The sequence below is a fragment of the Empidonax traillii genome, unplaced genomic scaffold, assembly GCF_003031625.1.
Source record: "Empidonax traillii isolate 1590-97213 ecotype Southwest subspecies unplaced genomic scaffold, ASM303162v1 scaffold1275:size218915, whole genome shotgun sequence".
In the NCBI taxonomy this organism is placed as follows: Eukaryota; Metazoa; Chordata; class Aves; order Passeriformes; family Tyrannidae; genus Empidonax; species Empidonax traillii.
Genome location: NW_020956468.1, coordinates 33474 through 58055, shown reverse-complemented (window position 1 = coordinate 58055; position 24582 = coordinate 33474). Strand labels below are relative to the sequence as shown.

Sequence of the window (24582 nt, the reverse complement as noted above, 5' to 3'; positions counted from 1 at the left end):
GGGCTGTTTTAACATGTGCTTGGATCTGGTGTCAGCAAGGGATTTGACTCCTTAAGCACTCTCAGAAGTCTGATCATTGCACTCCCTCCCAAACCTCCCAGCTTGTCATTCCTGTCAGTGATTCAACTGTATTCCACAGAAGAGAAAAACATCCTCCCCTTCCTGTTTCAGATACATTTGTCAGTCACCTTCCTCTTCCAAGAAGTTTCCAAACATCTCTTGAAACACGAAGACATAAAATTCCATTGGAACTTATCAGTCCTGCGCTTAAAGTAAACTGTGCAAGCTTCACCCTCCGTGGCCAACAGCTCCGAGATAACTGAGAATAAATGGAGTTGGGAAACTCTCTCTGGATATCAATTTACTCTATTCCTGTTGGAAAACAAAACACTTGAGCAACCTTCATGCGCCGAGTAGACCCCAGCCCCCATTTCTACACACAGGCATTTATTCAATTTATTTCTACACAAGATCCTATTCTCTTCACAATAGACAGGGTGAACGCTCCAGTCTTTCCTTCTTTTATCCCTCTCTTTTCTGCCACTCTCTGTTTCAACTTAAAATTGAGAAATATGCTATCAAGTAACATCAAATAGTGTTATCAAATTCAACAAACTGATACCAGCTAATGCAAATGAACAGGAACAACTGAAGGCCCTGGAAATGGTGTCTGGAGACACCGACTGCCAAATGGCTACGAACACACTCTGTACTTTTCCACTGTTTGGTTAAAAGCTGCTAAGACGGGTCACATGGATAGATGGAAAAGCCTTATTTAATCCCATGTTGGTTCAATTACCTTTCATCTCCAATAAGCCAACTCCACTGGGCTGCAGCATCTACTGTCCCTAAGACAGTTAAAAAAAAAGCATAAAAACACTCCTCTGCCACCCAAGGCCCTCTGTGGGACTCCTGCACCCTGGGTTTCCACTCCTGCACCCTGGATCTCCACTCCTTGTACCCTGGATTTCCACTCCTTGCACCCTGGATCTCCACTCCTTGCACCCTGGATCTCCACTCCTTACACCCTGGATCTCCACTCCTTACACCCTGGATCTCCACTCCTTACACCCTGGATCTCTATCAAACTCCCACCAGATGGATTCAGGTACAGCTCATGTCCTCAGGCAGAACATGCAACTCCTCTGCTCCAGTTCCAAGAACTATTTACACGACCATACAGACACTGCTGGTGAAACTGCTTTCCTGTTGTAACTTTACTTTTTGGTCAAAACAAAAGGTTATGTTCTAACACTGACAATGACACGTCACACAGTTCACTGTCATTCCCAAGTACCCCAACAGTGCTGCCACTTGTAGCACTTGAAACAGAAAATCCATTTATCAACTAAAACATTTTCAGTTAAAAAAAAAAAAAACCTTAAAGGGTGGGAAAAAAAAAAAAGGACAAAAAAAATCATCAACTACCAAGTATAGAAGCAGGAAGACAGACTTACTCCTGGAAAATGTTGAAATAATCCTTTAATTGTTAGTTATGATTGTAACATAAATTGCAGGACTTCTGCTTTATCCTTAGACTCCTTAAAAAAGATAAATGAAGACAATTTCTCAGAAATTTTGTTAGAATTACACAGGAACTGGTTTCTCACTCTAAGGGTTTCAATAGCAAAAACTGGCAATAGGAGAGAAGCTACACCAAATCCTACACCACTCTACAATACCAGGATCTGATTCTCTTTGCTTTTACCATCTATAAGATGCTAATTTTCACAGTAACACTGCTGCAGAGACAGCGTTCTCCACCAGTGCTGAAGTAGTTCTACACCAAAGCAAACAAGTACAAAATCTGATTACTCACTGAAACAGCAGCATGGAAACCCCTAGAGCTGTGAAGACAAGCAAAGCCTGCCCTTTTGTTGGGGATTTTTTTTTTTTTTTGGCCTTCTGATTAGGGAAACCTAAATATTTCATCCTTGCACAAACCTGCAACTACTTGGAAGCAGCAGTGCAGCTTTGGGCCACCAGCTGAGAAAAGCTGAGGCAGAACAACCCCTATTTCAGCACGTCTGAACTTCCTCAGTCCCTGCCTCATTTCAACAACGATTCCCTTTCTCCAGTTCACATTATCCATCCTGGAAGCTGAAGAAAAGGGCGGCTGCTCCATACCTGACTTGCTCACAGGGCTGCAAAACGCAAGTCTGGCAGATCTTGTCGCAACGGAGCCTAAAAATGCCCCAAAAATCAGGATTTCACGGCTGAGTACACTCCTAGTGGTAAATGCACACGGGATCCCAACGTGCCACGCTACAAACACTAACCCTCACAGTAGAATCTGTGCCATCTGCACTGCTCCTTTTGAAGCCACTGCTCCTTTTGAAGTGTCTGCCCATCAGATGGTCGCCTGCTGCAACCTTCCTCCCTTCCCCTCCATCCTCGCCTGCCCCGCTCCTGCTTCCAAGTCTGTCCCAGCTGTCCTTCCAAGAGTCTCACGGCTGAGTGTATGAGACATTATTTAATTTGATATTACTCACAGGACAAGAGCTCGCTATTGATCTGTCTTCCAAACTCTCAAAATCTGAATGATTATCCGAACGTCTCGCCTCGAATGACTTCCAGAGGACTCGCTTTTAGTCAAAGGTTAATAAAAATCTCTCATGTTGTTAAACAAAAAACCAAATCAAATTAATTTGTGTCATTCAATGTAACTTGAAGAGCAATTTTTAATTTAAAGGGTTCAAATAATCAAAACCCCACTTCACTACCAGCACAATACTGCCTTTTGAGAACTCTGCAAATATTCCATGGTACCCTGATAACTCTCTGTGTTATTACCCTGACAGTACCAACTATGCCCTAAGTATGAACAAGAAATATACTTCAGTGTTTATTCATGCTCAGAGCAACTTGTCTTATTCTGGTAGCCCAGTGCGACTCCTCAGTACACAGCATTTCACTCAGCTTTTTGGGGGAAAAAAAAGGAAAAAAAACCAGCAAAAAAAAACCCAACAAACCCCACCCCTCCTTCTGAATATTCCCCACTTAACATGAAATGTTGCAGCCTTATCCTCATTCTCCTCATTAAAATAAAAAGGATAATCATTTTCTCTCTGGGTAGTAATCTTTCCAAAATTCCAATTAGATCATCCACGAAACCAGCGCAGACCTCTGATGACGTAACAAGCAGCATTATACAGTGTTTATGCTCATACATCAATCTCTGTTTAGAGTATTCTGGGATATTTTTAGGCTGAGGGGATTAAAAGGTCTTTTTAAAAATTGTAAAGCCAGACTGAGAGGCTTCAGTCATCAAAACTTATGTAGTAAAATAGAATTTGAACTGCTTTGCTTGCTGAGTCAAGCCCTAGTCCAGACTTCTAGAAAGTTCTGCAAAACACAGAAAAATCTCTGCAGGGTCAGAAAAATAAAATGTTGCCTTGACAAACCTGCATTTCGGCTCAAATGATGAAGAATTAATTGATCCAAGGGGCTGAAGCCTGAGATCTGCAGAGTCTTGTCCACAGAGTCAGCACAGACTGAGAGTCTGGAACCAGGTTGGGTCCTCGTGTTTCAACAATTAAGGGGCTCACGCAGGACACCCAGCTTTTGTTGCGAAGCAGAGACTGATCCCCACCAAAAAAAAATAACAACAAAGTCAACTGAACTGAGGGAATACAAATGGATGGGCAGGAATTTTAGTCTGCAGGAAAATTAAAAAGCAGGTTTTTGCTGCAAGGATGAAAGAAACTGTGAGTCCCCCAAAAATGTGCGAAAAATTTAACTGTGTTAGGCACAGATACTGAGGGGAAGGTGAACAACTGTGTTCAAACATGGAAATTTTAACAAAGCAACTATGCAGCAATTCCAGACGACAGGTTTTACCAGAGGGAGATTCAGTGGTTTGTTGTTCAGTCTCACAAAATGGAACTATAGAAACAAACTTCAATATTGAGGAAAACATCAAGTGAAATAAGTTTATGAAGCCAGAGATGTAAAACTGCATTAATGACACAAGTATTATTTTTCGTGACGATGTCATTCAATCTTGCCTGGATATACCAGGGCAAAACAATCACTAAGTTCTCAAAAGTCACCTAAAACTGGGTTATGCTCTTTTTTTGGAGCCTCAGGGATCATTACCTTGGAAGAGGTCGGTGATGCATTTTCACTTCAACACATCACAGCGCCTCTTACCAAAGTCACAATGAATTTTATGCTCTGGAAGCCTGTAAGATTCTATTCTATACAACGGTAACACATCACACTTATTAATAATCTTCTATCTTAGTTTCTCTTTCTCTCCATCTGGTGTTATTTCCGTGCATCCTTCGCTAACTTCAAATTTGAACCATTTTTCATTTTCTGGTGTCATTTTATTTGAAGCATATGCTTCAGCTATCATCTTTGTCTACATGTGTGATATCAATAATGATTCTATACAGAAGGAGTCAGATTCTGAAATCTTTATTAGGTAACAGTTTGCCTCAGCAACATGGGCAGTCTACAAACTATTTAAATCAATTAGACTAATTTCCATATTACTCAACCTGGTACAGACACTGTGTCTCAGAATCTAAACACTCACAGACAAATAAAGGAAAAGCTATTTGCAAACACTGTGAAAGATCACAAACAGATTAAGTGACGCTTACAGCGAATGCTGCATCAAATCCCAGCCACTGATCCACCTCACACAGCATCCTGCCCAGGAAGGAACACCCTAAACATTCCAGGAAAAGGTGTAGAGAATTCCTGCAATACAAAACTGTAAAGTAAATGATAAAAAGAGGGATCATTTCTACCTAAATGTCACCTATTCCTGGCTGGTGAACGCCCTCGAGAATAGAAGCGTTCTTCTGATTCACCGACAGCCAGCTTTGGGAGATTTCCAAATGTCATCACACTCGGGTTTTTGTTCATTAGACAAACCTATTTTTCAATTTCAAGTAAAATACGGTACCTTAATTAAGACATTATTACAGGGCAACCATTCAAGGCATGGTTTTCCAGTACCAAAGCAGTTAATACGAAAAGGTAAACAATTAGTCCCTTAATATCACGGTCTATGTGTCCTCCTAGTGATAACTATCTGAAACTGCACTGATACGCCGCCGAGAGCTCCTGTTCTTGGTTTTAACTCTTCATTTCCTTCGTTTTACTTTTACTTTTGGGAAATTCCAGCTGTCAAGCCATATACTGCTTGCTCTTCCTCATGCAAGTTAAAGCTCCACAACCTCAGCACCAGGCATCTGCTGGGAATATAATCAAGATGTAAAGATAACTCGTAAATAGTGCACACCAAATGTAAAAAGAGTAAAGCAATTTCATGTTTCAGAAGAGCACACGAAGGCTATAAACAGCCTAGTGCAAAATACTTCAAGGTTCAGGTTTTCAGGCAACAAAGAAAAAACTCAGCAGACTCCAAGACAATTTTCAGGTTAGTCCATGTGCCAGTTTCACTCAAAGATGAGGTATTTCAAATGTGAATAAACACACAGCGTTCTTTCAACGTGATGATTGCTGAAGATTCATCAACTTCAAGTCCATTTCTACAAAGCAGCTAGACTGAAACTCTGCAGGCCAAAGGCTTTAAGGTCGCTTTATCCAAGTCCTTTTCTATCACAGGTTATTGCATTTCATCTTCTTGCTCCTTCAGAACTTTATCTGATGATTTTTATCACTTGCCAGGTGAACACGCACCGACCAGAAAACTGGCAAAGACTGATTCCATGAGATATTCCCAGATTATCTCAGCTGAACGACACCACCAAGGCACAGGGCAATGCAAAAATCATCCAGGGCTCTTATCAGACTGAGAGAAAAGTCCACCTGAGCCTCAAACCAGTATAACTTTTGGGTTAAATACTTCCCATCAGTACCGTCTGAATGAACACCTGCAATTCTTACCACCCCTCTGCATCCTCCCCAAGACCCAGGATAAAGGGAAATACACACCAGAACTAAGAACACACTGACGAGGGTGCTGGTTCCAGAGCGAGAAGTTTAACACTCAGACAATTAAGAAGAAAAACAAAAGTAGTATCAAGAGAACCGTGAACACAGGCACCTCAAGGGAGTTTAAAACCCCATGTTCTTCCTACAGATGTGATAAAAGCCAAGAAGTTTAGTTTTGGAAATTCAAAAACTGACTGCTGTACAGGCAGAAAAGGTTTGGGACGTGCAAAGGCTCTATGACAGACAAGCTATTGACAAATGCTAATTACCAATAAAATTACCATGGAAATTTATAGGAATGTTGCCAACTTTAGGCTGACAGGCAGCATGTCTTTCTGGAAATAGAGGGAATATATAGCTGTTATAAAACAGCATGATGGCTGGATGAAACCACATTACTGTTAAAATGCTTGTAAATTTAAGAACTATTTGTATTTAAGAATTTCCCACTGTTATTATTTCTGTGAAGTCTGGCAAATTTCAATGCATTGTTCATGGTCATCAAACCAAATAACCTAATTTGAAATGAATGAGGGCATTACTAATCCCAAATATTCACATTTTTCATCGACCTTCAAACTGACACATGATTTTCAAACACTCATTTTCACAGCACAACCCCTGTAACTTCATTTACTGCAAAACTTAGATCATTTATAAATCAAAGCACTCCTTTAAAGATGTTCTAGTTAGCCATTACTCTTCTATCCTAGGTATTAGCCTTAGCTAGGATTTTAGCCAATTAATAGTTAATTATTATTAGTTCATTAATTATATTTAATACTATTAAGAGGGAAAAACCCCATACAATAAAACAAAATATTCTACCTGAAAGTGTCAACCAGGCATTTTAGAATTATATTGTTATTTAAAAAAAAAAAGAAAAAAAAATTTACTTCTGAATAATTTCAGTTCATCCAACTTGGCTTAAAAAAATAAATATAATAAAAAATAAATGAAAATAAAAAAAGCAAAATAAAACAAATAAACAAAAAAGTAAAAAAAAAAAAAAACACACAAAAAAAACAGAACTCCATTAGAACTACCTTACAATTCTAATTTTTCCTTCAGACATGCTCTTCATATTTCCTGGTTCCAACACACCCTGACCTGCCAGTTTAGTTGATTTGTATTAACTATCAGGACTATACTTCATTTCTAAGAACGCATTTTGGTCAAAACAATCTCTCCTACATAATAAATATTATACAATTCCAAACTATGGTCTGCGTAACGAGCAATAAAGTTTGGCTGCCTCTTTCCTTTATCACACACAGATTTATTCTCCTTGCTTTTTACTGCCAAATCCTTGATGTCTCACAAAATTTGATGGCTACTTCCACCTCCCAAGGTAACAAGCAACGGAACAACAGGAAACTGCCCCGAGTTGCACCAGGGGAGGTTTAGGTTGGATATCAGGGGAATATTTCTTCACCAAAAGGGTTGTCATGCCCTGCAACAGGCTGCCCTAGGCAGTGGTGGAGTCACCATCCGTGAAGAGATTTAAAAAACGTGTAAGATGTGGCACTTGGGAACGGGTTCTTTTGCCAGCGCTGAGGGAACAGTCGGACTCGATCTCAGAGGTCTTTCCCAACTTTAATGATTCCCTGATTCCAAAACCTACAAGTTTCTGACAGTGTGAGAACTTCTCATTAAAAAAATAAAATAAAATAATTATTTTTTGCAGGTTTTGCAAGTAACTTAATGCTTTTTACACACTTGGAAGTCAACAGGGAAATAAGAACACGACAGAGTTTTGCTGGTGCCAGTTTTACCTCACTATTTTAAACGTAACTGCATCGCTTGTCAATGTGTGACTCACGCTTTGCCAAAGCCCAGGACTGTCAATACTTTCTACGTGTCAGACTGTGTGTTTTGAGTCGTTTCCATGCTCTCACTGCCTGCTTTGGGTGTTGTGAACTCAATTTCCCTGTGGTACCTCCTCCAGTACATCCTGTGCCCTCTGCAGCGTCACCCTCCAATCCCATGGGATCACTTTTCCCCAGGGCTATGTAAGCTCTGGAGCAGAAGCAGAAGTCAGGTGGACAGTCACAGCAGCAGGAGGAGGAAAAACAAAAATCAGCTGAGCTTTTCTAAGAAGTACATTTTTAGGTTTACCATGTAAAAACACAGTTTTCAGGAAGTGGCTGGTGCCGGAAGCTGGTGACCTCACAGCCCCATGTAAACACCACACAATGACAAAACGAGAAAGAGCAATTATTTATTGCTATGGCTTTTTTAACATGTTCACTACTCACTCAGCGCTTCCCAATCACGAAAGGCAAATTGTAGACAAAAGGAAAAGCGTTTTACAGGCTTAAAATACAGATCAAATGCAAGACTTGTGGCATCCCAAGCAGTGAGACACCACTGTCATATCACAGCCCTTCAATGATTTTTATTTTTCATTTTGAACATTAATTCTACTGCGCCAGGCCCCATCAGGCAGATGATGTGACCCCTCACACCCATGTCAATCACCAAAAATTATTGTATTCTCTAACAACCCGTCCTCTTCCTTCTATTTTCAAAACTACTTGTCGCTGCTTCTTGTCCAGTTTCTAAACCATTGTGTTCATTAATTATCCTGTCTTTTCCCCACATCCTTACAAAGGACTGAACCAGCTGTTAAGTGACAGCCCCTGCAATGACAGCTCCTCTTCCCTGTTCTATTTTTGACTGAAGAATCTCTTGATATTTATTTATCACTGTTTGATATGTCTTAAGGTGGCTTTCAGGTTCTATTTATCTTCTCATCTTTTAAAGCAGGCTTAGTCCTTTCTCCATTCTTTATATTGTTTCTTCTTTTATGTACTTAGCCAAACATTTGGATTTGAAGCCCTCATTATTTCTACCCAAATAATACAAAAATGTAACCCCTGTCCTATCAGCTCTTATACCACTGATGGAAACAAATTCCATCCTTTCTCCATCCTCAAATCTGCAGGATCTCTCTCTTCACTTCACTGACTGAGCTGAAATGCCTTCAGAAGAACCGGACCTCTCCATCTGCCTTTTTAAATCCACCAATATATCCTGGGACATTTTTTAAATCTTGATAAAAGAGAACATGCAAAAATCCAACTTTTTTCAACACATGGACTGCACTAAATTCTCCATGTGTAACTAATTCATGGTCTTTGTTGATGGATATGTGGAGATGCTTTAGATTTATAAATCTGTCAGGTTTGGAGATAAGTTTTGGTTTGTTTTTTTTCATCAGCAACCCTGTCTTTTGTTGATGCTTCCTGACATAACTGAATTAGGAAAGAAGAACCAGGAGGCTGTACAAAAAGAACTGGATAACCTCACAGACTTAAAATTATTTCAACGGCAGAAGAGGCACAGTCATATCACTGGGTATAATAAATATTCCCAGCAGGTAAACAGCTCCTTAATTTGGAAAGTATGAAGGAGGAAAAATCCCAGCTCATTACAAAGTGACCGCAGGTCATCAGAGTGACACACCTGCTAAATAAAGCAACTGTGACCCCAATTTATGGCTGCCTGGAAAACTCACCTAATTACTGTGCGTGCCCTGCTTAAGGAAGATGGATTCAGACTCGAGCACGGACAGAGAGGTAGTTTTAGGTAGAAAATGGCAACAGATGGTGAGCTCTGCCTTGCAACTGTGAGTTCAGGGCTTGCCAGAAGGCAGTGACCTCCTCCACTTCATTGTAAGATGAAAATGGTAAGAAATAAAAAAAAAACCACGAAGAAAATAGGATGTTATCTGAACACTAACAGTGGTCTTAGAATTATGATTTCTAAGCCAAGATCAGTGCAAGCAGTCAAAGAACTCTCTCTAGACTATATGAATAGACTATAGGTAGAATATAGTAAACTGTGACTGGTATAGAGCAAAGCAGAGTGGATGGAGAGACAGTGGGGAATGACACAGGAGCACCAGTTCCAAAATGAAAGGCAGGACCATGAGGTTTGCGAGGCAGGAAATGGAGGACGAGTCAGGCAGTCGTGTCGTGCAGCCTCAGCTGCGAACAGCAGCAAACAACAGCAAAATGACTGAGAATAGCATCCTTAACCATTTAACCTTCCCCTTTGATTATCAGTTCCACCAAAGCCCAGCACAGCAGCCAAACTCCCCACGGACTCCAGAGGTCCTGGAGGATACACAGAGATCCTGAGGGACGCTGTGTCCATGCCGGTTCTGCAGTGCTGGCTGCCGGCAAACCAAGGTTCCAGATCCAGCTCAGATCTGAGCCAAGATCAGGCACAGTTTGGGGGGATGGGGGGGTCAGGAGAATGGAAAACTCAATACTGATACACAGACCAGCAGCTTTGTTTACTTACCTGACTGAAGAGGTCGTAAGTGATATAATTCCTGGCCATAAAAGCATTAGAGTAATAAAACACGAGCAAAGAGGCACAAGGCAAAGTCTGCAATTATCATTAAAAAAACGTGGGCATGAAATGGCCCTTCTAAATGTTAGGCTGGCAATTTGAAGGCTTTCAATACCCTGGATGCTCTGAAAGCTGGAATCTTTCTTCTAACTTTAATAAGGGAAATAAAAAAAACCTGCCCTTAAGTCAGACTTTGGTTATTTTAAGGTATAAATTATACAGCAATTATACAACATCTGGTTTCCTATACCAAGTGAAAAGACTGAGAATGCTAGGAAGCCATTTGCAGTTCAATATTCTTACTATAAGTTAGCATTAATCCCGCAGGAGTATCACAAACCCCTTCAGCAACAAGCATCTTAGACCAGGAAATCAAGGTAAGAAAAGAGAATTATCAAGTACTGAAGAAATATATGACTCAAAAATTTTGCTAGCTAAAATAACCCCTTCAGCAACAAAAAAAAAAAAAAAAAGAAAATGGACAGAAACTGCAACACAGTCCTTCAGAAAGCAAACAAAACCAGACATTCTAACTCTCTGTAAAGTCTTACAAAAAACCCCAGAAGAACATACTTAATAATGCAAGGGAAGAGGGAAATGGTCACTGTTAATGGAATGCCTCAGTGAGAACAGGAATGCGACGATCCTTAGTGATTTTTTAAGAGTCCAAATTATTGGTGATAACATCTGCCATGCTAGTTCACTCGTTATTTCATCAGTACAAGTAACACATCACTGCTACCGAGCAAGCGAGAGCACCTCCAGCAGTTAAGCTCCCCCAAACACATCACAAGCAACACTTTTGACACCTAAAATAAGTTGTAAGGTTCACACATGCGGCAGGGCAACATAACCTCACTGAAGTTCTAATTTAGACTAACGGAGAAGTAATAAGAGGACTGCTAATTTTGTGGGCACGAAGCCTAAAACATTTATTTGGAAGCCAGCAGTCCCTGGAGGAATTTCTACATCAGTAATAAGTCAAACCTGAACGCCCCAAAACATGATAATTAAAGGGCAGAACAAATCCTTTAAGAGAAAAATAACCATAGTTACAAATGCACAGTAATGAGTCATGTAAAAAGAAAAACAAAATATTTCCAGTATGTGAGCCAGATGACTGCTGGACCACATCAGTTTATGGTAAAACACAAGAACAGATTTTTAAACATTTGAAGATAAGCTCTTCAAAAGCCAGCATCATCCTGGGCCAACACATTAATCTCGTGGTAACACAATGACATATCTTTCCATGAAATCTAAATTTAAGATTCCTGCTTTATTCCTGAACTAACTTCTGCGCCACGGCTTCAGGCACTCGACATCTCTGCAGCTCATTCCTCCACTAATTCCATGTTTCTTTCAATAAAAGGCACCAACCCTTCTGTATTTACACAGCCAGGTCAAACACCAGCACTTGTAATGGGCAATAAGCAAATCAACAGGATGCACGGCTGACTGTGAGGATTATGGAAGGTCCAAGCAGACATTCCACGTGCAGGACGACGGGCTAGCAAAGGTAGGAGCTCCAGAACTCCTGACACACCTCCTTACCCATGAGGTAAGATAATAATACAATAAAGAGCTTATAAAAGTAAATTGGCAGACCCCCGGAGTTAGCAAAACTCCGTAGTAAGATGTACCAGGAACATGAATCAGTAATAAGCAGATGAAATACAGAAAAGCTCTACGAACTATTCAAATGTGATTTCTGTGTACACAGGAAACATTTCTGTTTAACTTTTTATTTTAAGCTGTGGACTTGGCAGCGCTGGGTTAATGGTTGAACTTAATCTTAAAGGTCTTTTCCAGCCTAAGCCATTCTGTGGTTTTATTCTGGTCTCCCTATGCTGATCATCTCTCAGTTCTTCACAGTCTTGGATTTTTAATCTTACCCAGTCAGGTTTTCTGCCCTTCTACACTTTTCAGAACTGCTGCCCACAGACATCACCCCCCTCACTGCCTCCTCTGCTGTGCCCTCTGTGCTGGTGACACTGAGCCACACACATCACATTCCCCAGAAGGAAACCTGAGTGTGGATGCATCTCAAGACAGTTTGGGCTCATCCCTTTCCCCACGGGGCTGGGGAATCCCAGCCCCTGCTGCCCAGGCCTCCTTCTCCGCAGGCCCAAATCTTATTTACAACACTCAGAGGAGATGAAGAACTTAGCAGCAGAATTCCAAATACAAACAGCTTGAATTCTGAGCTACCAGTGAAGCTGGTTAACATAATGTAATACTTAAATATGCTCTTATAAACCACAGGAGGGATTCAGCAGTAGATGGTACTATTAATATAAATATTATTTAACAGAACCCTTGAGAGGCACAGAATGTAGAAGTAGAAGGGTCAGCTGAGAAACGATTAGCTAAAAAAAAAAAACATATATTTACGATCCTCATCCATTTTAAACTAAATGCTAGGAGGGAAATTTATTCTGTAGTCAGTTCTGCAAGAAACACTGCTGCAAGATCAGTCCTAAAAGCACGTATCCTGAGAACCACCATCCATCTAGTACACACAGTGGAGATGCCAGGGAAACATACCTTAAAACCACAGGATGGGAAGTCACTTATTCACAGGCCCTGATCAACAGGAAACAAGCAGGTATGATTATACTGTGTATGAGGAGGGCTTGGGGGTGTTGGTAGAGCAGAAGCTCAACATGCCCTGGCCACGTGCAATTGCATTCCAGAAAACAACCGTGCCCTGAGCTCATCCCACAGCTTGGGCAGCAGGTGAGGGGACAATTCTGCCCCTCTGCCCTGCTCTAGTGAGACCTGCCCGCCAGCTCTGGACTCCCAACAGCAGGAGGACATGGAACTGCTGGAGGGAGTCCAGAGGAGGCCATGGAGATGCTCCAAGGGTTGAAGCCCTCTCTGCTCTGGAGGGAGGCTGGGAGAGCCAGGGGTGTTCAGCCTGGAGAAGGCAAGGTTCAAGGGAGACCTCAGAGCCTCTTCCAGTGCTTAAAGGGGCTCCAAGAGAACGGGAGAGGGACTTTGGACAAGGGATGGAATGACAGGACAAGGGGGAATGGCTTCAAACTGGCAGAGGGAGGGTTCGATTAGATGCTGGAAAAATTCTTCCCTGTGAGGGTGGTGAGGCCCTGGCACAGGGTGTCCAGGGGAGCTGTGGCTGCCCCACCCCTGGAAGTGTTCAAAGCCAGGCTGGATGGGTGCTTGGAGCAACCTGGTGTAGTGGAAGGTGTCCTTGCCCATGGCAGGGTATGAGACTGGATGTCTTTAAGGTCATTTTCAACCAAAACCATTCTGTGACTCCACAACCCCACTTTTCACTCCAGAAATCCTCAAGTTACGAACTAGACCACTGCACTCCACAGGAGGATTGCCTTAAGCACTACTAAGAGCTTAGGGTAGGTTTTTCCCATCCTCATGCTTTGGATACCTGGTGGCAGAGATGGAAAGCTGACCTTAAAGAGTCTGACTGCATCTGAATCCTGTAAGACCAAAAGAACTGGGCACCCTGTGAGAGGCATCCCTCACAAGGACAGAGTGGATGAAGAGAAAGAACTTACCTACACACCTGTCCTTCCTTGCTGGAATTTCTACTCCCTTGTACACTCTTCCTTTGCATTTCCAGAACCACCAAAACACAAAAGATAATCTCAAAGAAGCCAAGTCTCCCCTTGCTGCAGGAAAAGCCAAAAGACAACTGAAGAAAACAGACAAATCACGAATGCCACTCCCCAGGAAAAGGATATTTAGTCACCCCATTTTTGTTTCCTGCAAGGAAGACTGAAGACGAGACCTAGGACGGACACTGACTGCAGGCAACAGCCAAGAAGGGACATTTCAACGGGAAAGTCATGGAGTGGGAAAAGAATCCCTGCAACCTCCTTCAAAGACTTGATGCGTTTCTGCCCGCGCCACTAGAAAGCACAACGCGGTTAAAAAACACCGGTTAAGATCTTTGCAAAGATTTACGGATCAAATATGAAAATTAAATAAGCCAAGCACAGTTTACCCAGGAGAAACGTCGCCAGAAGAGGTGTCAGTTTATATGGTAACATTAGAGCTATACAATAATTAATGTTGACACAACTACCAAACAGACTGCATCTGAAAGTCTCAGAGCTGACTTCCAGTTTTCATCTAGCCAGCAAGATTTTTCTTAAGTCGTAGAATTAGAAAAAAAAAATAAAATAAATTACAGTCCTTCTCTACCAGGAATTGCACGCACATCACAAACCCGTGCTGCAAAGTAGACTTTACTTTGGGTAAATAGAATTTTTTCGTGGTAACTGATCCCGTAAGAAACTGCCAGAAGATGCATTAGTACTTTATCAGCCCCCAGCATCTGGAACAGAATTAAACCTGTCCGTGGTAAGAGGAGTACTTTGTAATTTCAAAGCAGAACATCGACCAAAGAGATAAATACAACCAGATATATTCCTACAGAGAACATGACCAGGATAAGATTAGACAGGACAAATTGTGTTTGTAATATTTACCTGATCCAGCAACTAAGAGAATAATAACCTTACATAAACCTTCTCAGAGTAACTTTACCCACAGAAACACTACGTTTGGTTTACAGAAAAGAACAGAAGGGCTTGTTTTTTAAACCACTGGTCCTTAAACTGCTAGGGACTACAATACATCCTGAAAGAGGGGGAAGGGCATGAAAAAGCTGAAAAATGGAGCAATGAAGGTTCCAATTTGGAGCCTGAAAGCTCTTGTAGGAATCATACTCTACGTCTGCTTGCAGCAGTGAAGGACTGGATCCTGCCATCCAGGCTGCACCATGAGAATCTATTTTCCATGCTGCTGTAATTGAAAGGGTGCTCTAACAGATGCTTCTCTCCCATCACAATGCTGAAGGCCCGGGTTAACCCATCAAACGTCTCTCCCAGCATTTTTCCCTGAACTATATTACACAATTTTGGTCTCCAGTACAAATTACTGCTGCTTATAGATGTGACTCATTCAGTGCTGAAGTAATACTGCTTTTGAGGAATTCAGCTTTACTCAATAAATAACATTTCAGCTCACAATTCCTGGTTACTTCTCCACAGTCATCATCACTGACTTCTTTCTCTCCAGCATTCAGCAAGGACTTTCTCATGAATGTCAACAATTCCATTAACGAGGGCTGGGAGAAAAGAGATTCCCACTGAACTCCCACTGAAATACTACAACTGAGCTCTGCCCTTCTTAACCCCTTTTATCCTCAACACCAGTAATACATGAAACCTGCAGTTCCTTCAAAAAAACAAACAGAAGGCTTTTTCCTAAGCCACAAAAAACCAAAATACCACCCCCCCCCAAAAAAAACCAAAACACCAAATAAAACAACAACAAAAAAACAACACAAAACCACAAAAACCCAAACCAATAACAAAAACTAAATAAAAAAACCCAAACAAACAAATCCCACAACACTCAAAAAAGTTGTACTATAGATCAGGCTGATCAGAACAGATACATTCAGTGCTAGTGAAACCTCACTGAAGTTCCTCTGACCTCATTCCTATTCCATTTATTGTGTGTTCACTACTAAATTTAAGTGGTGGGGTTTTTTTGTTTTTTTTTTTTTTTACATTCAAAACACTGACTTTTAGGTCAATATTGTTTTAAAGGTGTCTGGATTACCAAAACCAGACAGGGATAATAATCAAAATATTAAAGTTGGTTTACTTCCTTTTTTACGGGCAAGGTGCACAATCCTCTCCCAGAGCTAGCAGGACAAGAATCTTTGGAGACGCAGATGATGCCATAATGCTGGCTCCTCTGTTCGGCTTTCAGTTTACACAAACAACTGCAGGCTTCCCTGAACAGATGCCCACGGACGCAGAAAAGGAGGGAAGAGCAGGAATCAGACAATCTGGCTCGAACAGGGGCCACGGCTGCCGCTCCGGGAGAAAAGACGGGTTGTTGGAACCGGAGCTGACAAGGAAGCTGGAGTGGCAAGTGGCAGGAACTCCGTCCAGGAGGAGCCCACACAGCAATCCCTGGCAGCCCTGGCGCTGCCGGGTCTCCTCCGGCAGAGGGCAACGCTGGAAAAATCGCCCGGAAAGGAGCGGAATATTTCACGGAACAGAGACGTCGCCGCCGACATCTGCCTCGGAACACACGCAGCACCTTAAAGCTGCCGGATTTTAACGCTGCTGCTTCACCGAGGCTTTTCCTAACGATGTGTTTTTTCTACACCTGCGTTCCACCAAGTAAACGAATACCTACTGCCCCCCAGATCTGGAATCTTGCTCTGTTATCAGTGGGATAAACGCAATCCTGATTGCTCCGGGGTCCTGGAGCGCTGCCACGAAGTCACAGAAATTAGGATATAAGGACGAGCTGCAGACGACACAGCAACACGCAGCAGATGTTGGCAGATTAACAAGTTATGTTAAAATTAAAAAAAAAAAAAAAAGGGGGGGGGGAAGGGAGTGGGGGAACGACACTGCAGAACTGGGGAATAATACAGCAACTACACCCCGTTAAGAAAGCATTAACAGCTCATTCAGTCTACAAAACACATCCAGATAATAGCCAGAAACGTCCTTTTCCCTCCTCCTCCTGCTGGGATGTAAACACGGTGGCTTAAGAGGCATCGTCTCCCTCCCAGGAGACTTCACAGCTGCTCACATGAGCTGCTGCGTAGCAAGAAATCTCCCAAGTTCCAATAATCCGACACAGGGACCCCGTCCTGCTCCACACGCGTCTCCCGGATGATCCACCACCAACAACCACCCAGCACCCGGCCCCTGGGAAACACCTGATTGTGCTGATGTAAATAATAATCAGGATAAAACCAGGCAGATGCTTGTTTTTTCTCTGAATAGGCTTAAACTGAACCTCAGTTGGATTCTCCCCTTATTCCCTCTGCACGCTGGAATTCACGAGGCCAGTATCTGCCTTCATTTTACAACTGTTTTAGCAGAAGCTCCTCGAAAAGCTACTACAGTTATGTTAAAATTCAGTAACCTGAGCATAACACAGTTATTATTTAAAATAGCACATTCTGGGGGTACTCCACAACCAATGCTATTAAATGAATACAAAAGCCATCTTTTCTTTTTTTCCTGAAAATCTATAAGCGACCAAAAAATATACTTGATGACAACACTGATGACAGAAGAATTAGCCCAGATTCAAGGTATATTTTTCACAGAAGTCCAAGCTCACTCCACCTGCGCCAGGAGAAGTTTTGTGGCTGGTGTTCAACCCAAGCTAATAATCACTACAAAAAAAACCAAGGATTACTTTAGGCTCAGCACTGCAAGAGCTGCACTGAAACTGGTACATTTCGGGGTGGCACACAGGGAAATCAGCTCATTCCTGGGGCAGAAACACCTAGATTCTTTAACAGCAGTGCATGATGTTCACCAGATTTCCCTCTCCTCATTCTGCTCAACTCATATGCCTCCCCTGCTGCTTCTAACAGTTGGTAAGGCAACACAAAAGGAAAAAAAAATAAATTTTAAAAATTAGTAATATCATCTAAATAGTATAACTAACACACTGAATTCACAGGTTTTCTGTTCAGATGATACTCCTGCTCAGCACTCTGCACATGTAAGCACGCCATGGGCTTGGCTGCAAGAGAGCAAGAATTTGAAATACAGGATAGAAAAACTAAGATGACTGCTTTAGAATTTACAGACACTGCTGATTTTCTATGCAATTGCACAATTTACGTTCCTTAACAGACCTGCTCCTTAAACAAGACATATTCAAAGGAGTATCTGTAAAATCATGGCTTACAAATGGTGTTATAAATGCCTTTTACATAATTTGTTTCTCGGTTTCTTTTGTTTATATTTTTGTAAGAAACCTCTAGCCTAGCAAGAATAAAAAAACCCCTCACCATCAGCTCATTAATGGTTTGTTATTGTGAGAAAGTAATTCTCAAGTAACAGTGCCCTGAAATTCAGCTCTCTGTGAAACAAAGCAGGACCATTTCCCCTTATCCAAAAAAATCCCACAAGTTTAGACTAGGGGGTTCATAAAACAAACCACTGTCAACAGCAAAACTTCCATGTCCATATTCATTAAAACTATTGAAAACAGGCATATTATTACAATTACCACTTTTTTGTTGTCCTGACAAATAAATCACTTTTACGTGAGAAACTTAGAAAACATTTTCAGCCTGATTCCCTTGCTACCATCATTAATATTTCTGCTACGCAGACGTCAGTCTCTCAGAGATCTCCAAACTTCTGTCTGATAAGAAGCACGACACGGGGACATTTAACAAATTCCCTCCAGAGCTCAAAATAGTTCACGAAAACTCCTAAATCGGGACCCTCTGCAAGCGTTACATTCCCAGATCAGGAATCTACGGAAGGATGAAATCCCTGACCTTGGTTAAGGGTAAAACTCAGCACAAACAACTCCCATTTCCAGCCTCGCTGTTAGACAACAACGCCACGTCTGCTGGCCGAGGTGCAGCATCCTGAGGGACTGGAAAAGGATTGGGAAGGGGAGGGGGGGGGGGTTTCACTGGATTTGCACGAAATCCAAAGCCCAAAGAAAAATACTGCTCATGCTGAAATTCGTGACAAACAGTTGCAGCCCCATTAATTCCGTCTCCAGCCATTTAGAAAAACCACGAGCCGGGATCCAAAATTATCATCAAACTGACTTGAAAGAACTGCTGGGGAGAGATTTTTTTTTTTTTTTCTCTTCTTATTTCAGTGTTCCTGTTTGCAAGTGCTCCCACCCTTTATGTGATGGTACTTTCAAGCTCCTATTCTGGTCTTACCAATAATTCCAGGAGCAAGATGTTTACAGAAAAACACGGTGCAAATATGGCACGAAGTACAGCTAAGTCATGCTATACATGAGGTCAAAAAACCATAACTCCGTGTTTTCACTTTTAAATAGAAAAGAAATCTAATAAACACGTGATTACAACAATTAAAATCTAGCCTGGATTAAAGAAAGCCTCTTAATTTTAACCATATAACAGGCTACTAGAGCATAAACAAACATGTTTTTCAAGTAATTTCACAATTTCCCTTTTTATTAAAACTGAAAATAAAAGGTTTCACTACTTCCTACTGCAAAACCAATACAAACACTAATTTAAATATTTTCTTTTCAGCTGCTTTCTGAATGCTTACAAGGAGTAAAACAGCAACCTTTTGCCACTGAAATCTGGCAAAGCACTAGACCCTAAAATGAAACTTTCGAGCATCTCTTTTAGAGATAAATGGGGGTTGTTTATATAAAAAAAGTGGAGAGAACTGGCACAATACCTATTTTTCATAGCCCTTTTTTTCATATACGTTGTACTCGTCACCAAAACAGCTCTGAGGAACACAGTGTGCAGCACACATTGTGCCTTGTCATGAGCTGACAGCAAATGAAGAGAAGGTGAACCAAGTTACAAAATGAGGTTTGTTTTTTTTTCCCCCCCCACCTCTCATCGCCCGAGAAGATAAATGATCTTTGTTATATTAAAGAGAAATGGGATAAGGGATCCAAAGGGCTCCTTTCACGTTAACTGCATCTCACCAACAAGAACAGAGGAAGCAATTTCCTGGTGCATCAATTCCACCAGCAGTTCCACGTACACTCGGAATTCCGAGGCGCTGGCACGCCCCTGTCACTGCGCACCTCCGGGTACTCTCTAATCTCCAGCACTGATCCCTCTTAATTTCCTGTATTAAGGTAGGATTCTTTTTGCCCCAAAAATACCAGGATATGTGGATATACCTGCGCAGAGCAAGTGCACCACCTGGGCTGAATAAACATATTTCTGTAGGTAACACCGTGTCTGATTACTCCTGTAACCAACACACACCACCAGCTCTCCCGGCACATGCCACGGCCGGCCGGTTACCACCCTGGTCCTTCCACCACTACAGTGCCCCTCACCCCTTTCACTAACTTATTATTTTAATGCCCTATTCCCTCTTCACCCACAGCACTCAGCATCAGAAAATTCTCATTATTTCAGATGCAAAAAACTGTATTGATAAAGTCAAGGTGGAAGGGAAGACGAAGAATGTGAAGCATCACAAACCCTTCCCGATCCATTTACTGGACTAGACCAGCAAAAAACTGCAAACCTCATCTTTCCATCCTCCTTCTCATGTTCTGTATTTGTAAGGCATTAAAATCCTCCTCCTACCCAAAGACTCCTTTCTAGCGCAATTTTAAATATGTGTGCACGGTGCTCACCATTCGTTACAAAACCCTCTCTTCCTCTTCTTGACCCAGCCTCGTTGATCTGCTGTTATTTAACTCTTGAAGGCTACTTGAGAGTCACCACATTATTAGTGGTTATGTAATTCTTCAAAAATACACTGAATTTTTGAATTTTGAAGCAGCACAGTAGAAACACACACAACCAAACACACAGGTTTTTTTTTTCCCACTCCTCCTCCACTTACTCTAAACCAAAACATCTTAGTGATCTAGAAAAGCTGACTTCCATTTTTTTTTTTTTTTCAGCTGGTCGGCCACAAAATCTTTAGGAGTGCAGAAATCTGTATAATGAACGCAAGCCTACAGAAAACAGATGCCCTTTCCTCCATGGCTTCCCACGAACCCTGGGTGAGTTGTCCCACCGCCTGCAGGCTGAAAGCTGCTGATCTAGAACCGAGTATCCTCTTACTGTTTGCTCTGCCACCCGAGAAGTTGCATTAAAATGGCATCACGTTCCTTAACTCCAAACTGACTCGCCTTTCTCCACATAACCTACTAACAACCACTCCTCCAAAGCATTTCGTAAAACCCTATTTCTCAGGAACAGCCGCAGAACACAAACCACCACCATTTACGACGCCCCGTTTTGCCACGGATTCGGACGTGGCACGAGTCCTTCATGCTGAACACTGCCCAACCTACCTATAAATAGGCTCAAAGCTCCAGGCTCAGGAAGACTGATAGCTCAACGCGATCCTCACAGCCTTCCCTGCTTCACCTACATAAAGAGTCGAGCCGGAGCACTGCCAGGCTGGGCAGACATGGAGCTGCTGCCGTGGCTTGTGCAGGAGAGCAGGGAGGGAGGTGGAAAAAAAAAAAAAAAAGGAAAAAAAAAAAATCACTGGGCATAAACAGCTCTCCTCGGGAGAGAAACACCTCCCTCTCCGGAGGCCAAGAGCCAGCCACGGACAGGCTGTCACAGCTCGGCCATGACAGAGCCGAGAGCCAGGGACAGGCCCTTCAGGAGGTTTAATGGGGCCGGGGCAGAATGGACGCTCACAGTGAGAAAGGACACGGCAAGTGGGTCCTGGCCACCTCCCCTGGGCACGGGGACTTCAGGCCCCCTGGGCTGGTAGCCAGACCCAGGCCAGGCCAGTCAGACCCCCTGGAGCAAGACCCCCACTGTCCCCTGTAAGACCTCATGGACAGGGAGGGCTGCAGACCCTCAGGATCTCTGTCAAACACCCTCGACAGGAGGGCTGCAGACCCCCCTCTTCCCCTCATTAGACCCTCGTGGGCAGAGGAAGTTCCAGACCCCCTTGGCTCCTGTCAGACCCGTGCAGACAGGAGGACTCCAGACCCCCACAGTCCTGGTCAGACCCCATGGCCAGGAAGGCTCCAGACCCTCAAGACCCCTGTTAAAACACCCTGCAGACCCCCATATTCCTGGTCACACCCCCCAGGACAGGATGGCTCCAGAGCCCCATGTTCCTGGTCATACCCCCAAACAAGTAAGGTTGTAGACCCGATAGTGCCCCATCAGGCCCCACTGACAGGAGGGTTCCAGTCCTCCACGATCCCTATCAGACCCCGTAAATAAGAACGCTCCAGACCCTCAATGTCTCTGTCGTCCCCCAAAGACAGGAGGGCTCCAGACCCCCATGGTCCCCCTCATACCTCTATTCTCAAGAGAGATCCAGACCCCCGTGGTCCCTGGTAGATCTAATGGGCAGCAAAGCCTCCAGACCCCCCCCCCCCCAGTCCTGGTCAGACCCCACGGACAGGGGAGCTCTAGACCCCCACGTTTCCATCAGACCTCATGGACAGGGAGGTCTCCCGATCCTCAGGATCCCTGTCAGACCCACACGGACAGAAGAGCTGCATACCCCCCACGGTCCCAGTCACACCCACACGGGCAGGGAAGGCGCCAGCCCCCCACGGTGCCTGTTACACCCATACGGGCAGGGAAGGCTCCAGCCCCCCACGGTGCCTGTTACACCCACACGGGCAGGGAAGGCTCCAGCCCCCCACGGTGCCTGTCACACCCACACGGGCAGGGAAGGCTCCAGCCCCCCGCGGCTCCCCCTCAGACCCACCAGGCGCCGGGGGGCCACGTGAGCGGGCGCGAGGCGGCGGCGGCACGTGGACCCGGCCGTAACAAACAGGCGGGCGGGCGAAGGGGGGCGCTGCGGGGGGCCCCCCGGCCGCGCTGCCATTGGCCGGGAGGGCGCGGCGCGCGCGCGGGAAGGGCGTGTCCCCGCCGCGCCGCCCACGGCGATTGGCCGGCGGGGGGGCGCGGTGGGCGTGGCCGACGGTTCTTCCCCCCCCTCCTCCTCTCGCCCGCCCCCCCTCCCTCCCCCCCCTCCCGCCCGGCCGCCTTGGTGCAGTGCTGAGGAGGCGCCAGGCGGGGGCCGCGCGCGCTTTTCCCGCCCTCGGCGGGGCCGCCGGGACCCCCCTGAGGGCGCCGCTCCCTCACACCCGCCATGGCGGCACCGCCGGCACCCCCCCCACCCCTGCGCCGCGCCGAGCCCCGTCCCTGCTCCCCGCCTCACCCTCAGCCCCGCTTCACCCTCACTCCCGCCGCCAGCCCGCGGGGTGCGCGACCCGCTCCGGCGCTCCCCTCGCGGCCGCCGCTTCGCTCCCGCTCTCTCTCTCTCCCCTCACTCACCCACCTGTGGGTGCTCTCGGCCGCGTCCATCATCACCCCCCGGGAGCGGAGCGCTAAATATCCCCGCGGCGGCACCGCCTGTGTCGCGGAGCGGGGCTGCGAGCGGCAGTGCGGCCCTCCCCGCCTTCTTCCCCCCCCCTCCCCCCCCCCCCCCCCCCCCCCCCCCCCCCCCCCCCCCCCCCCCCCCCCCCCCCCCCCCCCCCCCCCCCCCCCCCCCGCGCCCGCCCCGCTCCGCATCTTGTTTTCTCCATACGCACTTGGAAATGCGAATGGAGAAAAACGGGGATCGGGGGGCAATCGCTGTTATTCCCGCTCCGCTCGGGATACCCACGCACCAACGAGTGCAGCCCCGTCCTTCCCCCCAGTCCCCCCCAACCTCCGTGCTGTCACTTGGCTGGTTCCCCATGTCGCGACGCGCACACCCCCCCTTACCCCAGCCATGTCGCGACAGCGCCCCGCGCACCTGCCGCGTCCCCCGACCCCGCCGCGTCCTACCAGGGGTGCAGGGAGAGAGGCGCTCGGCTCTCCCGCGGTTCTCCCTGGCCGGGGGAGGCAGCGCGGTGCCGGCGCTGCCCCAGGTGCGCGGGGGCTCCGCGTGTGCGGAGCAGGGGGAGGGGGCGGCGACAGCCGGGATGGAGCTGGGATGGAGACGGGATGGAGGAGCGAACCTCCCTCCCCCCCGAGCTCCCCGCCCCCCTTTTCTCCCCCCCTCCGGTCCCCCCCCACCACCCCCCCGCCGCTTGTGTTTACCTCAAGTTTGAATTTTATCTGCGCAACATGAGCTGGAATGCGGACATGGAGGGCGGGAGGGCGCGCACACGCCCGGCGCTCCGCGGGGACACCGCGGGCACCCCGCGCACACTGCCCCCCTCCCCGCATCCCCTCCCCGCACACCGCGCCCCGCGCCCCCCGCCCCGGTCCCGCCGGTAACTTACCTCCGCCACCGGCTCTCCTTCTCCTCCTCCTCCTCCTCCTCCTCGTCGTCGTCCCCTCCCCGGGGGAAGGTGCCGCCCGCAGCCCCATCAGCGGGGCGGACACCGCGCTCCCGGCGCGCCGAGACAGGTGCAGCCGGGGCGGGCGGGTCGGGGGGCACCACCGCCTACCCCGCCGCCTCCCCGGGCTCCCCCACCGCTTCCCTCCCTTCCTCCCCACGATGTTGTTTCGTTATATCATGTCCATCATGTGACACCCGGAGGCCTCTCTATGGAAACTTAAAGGGGACTTTCACGTCCGCCGCCGCCGCCGGACCCGCCGGTACCCCCGGGGGGCTGCGAGCCCCGCCGGTGCCCGCCTGCCCTCCCTGCGCTCCCTGCCTGCCCTGCCCGGGGGGCTGCGCTCTCCGCTCTTATCGTCCTCTGCTTAAAGCAAGTTGCTGGGCTTGCTTCTTCTATTATTGCTATTAGTATTATTATTATTATTATTATTATTGTTAATTAGGGTTGTTTTGTGGGTTGTCGGTTTGTTGGGGTTTTTTTGGTTTTGGTTTATTTTTTTTTTTTCCCTTTTCGCACCGGTCGCTA

At 45.6% G+C, this 24582-nt stretch overlaps 1 long non-coding RNA gene across 3 annotated transcripts in view; it reads right to left on the bottom strand.

Annotated features, from left to right (window-relative positions):
- LOC114069493 overlaps nucleotides 1-24272 on the bottom strand; it is a 123639-nt gene extending 99367 nt beyond the window's left edge. For 2 of the 3 annotated variants that reach the window (XR_003573789.1, XR_003573790.1), the window contains exon 1: nucleotides 23998-24272. This is a non-coding gene — a long non-coding RNA (uncharacterized LOC114069493). The remainder of the gene's footprint in view (nucleotides 1-23997) is intronic. The other variant, XR_003573788.1, reaches the window with a different exon arrangement.
- Between the last annotated feature and the right edge of the window lie 310 nt (nucleotides 24273-24582).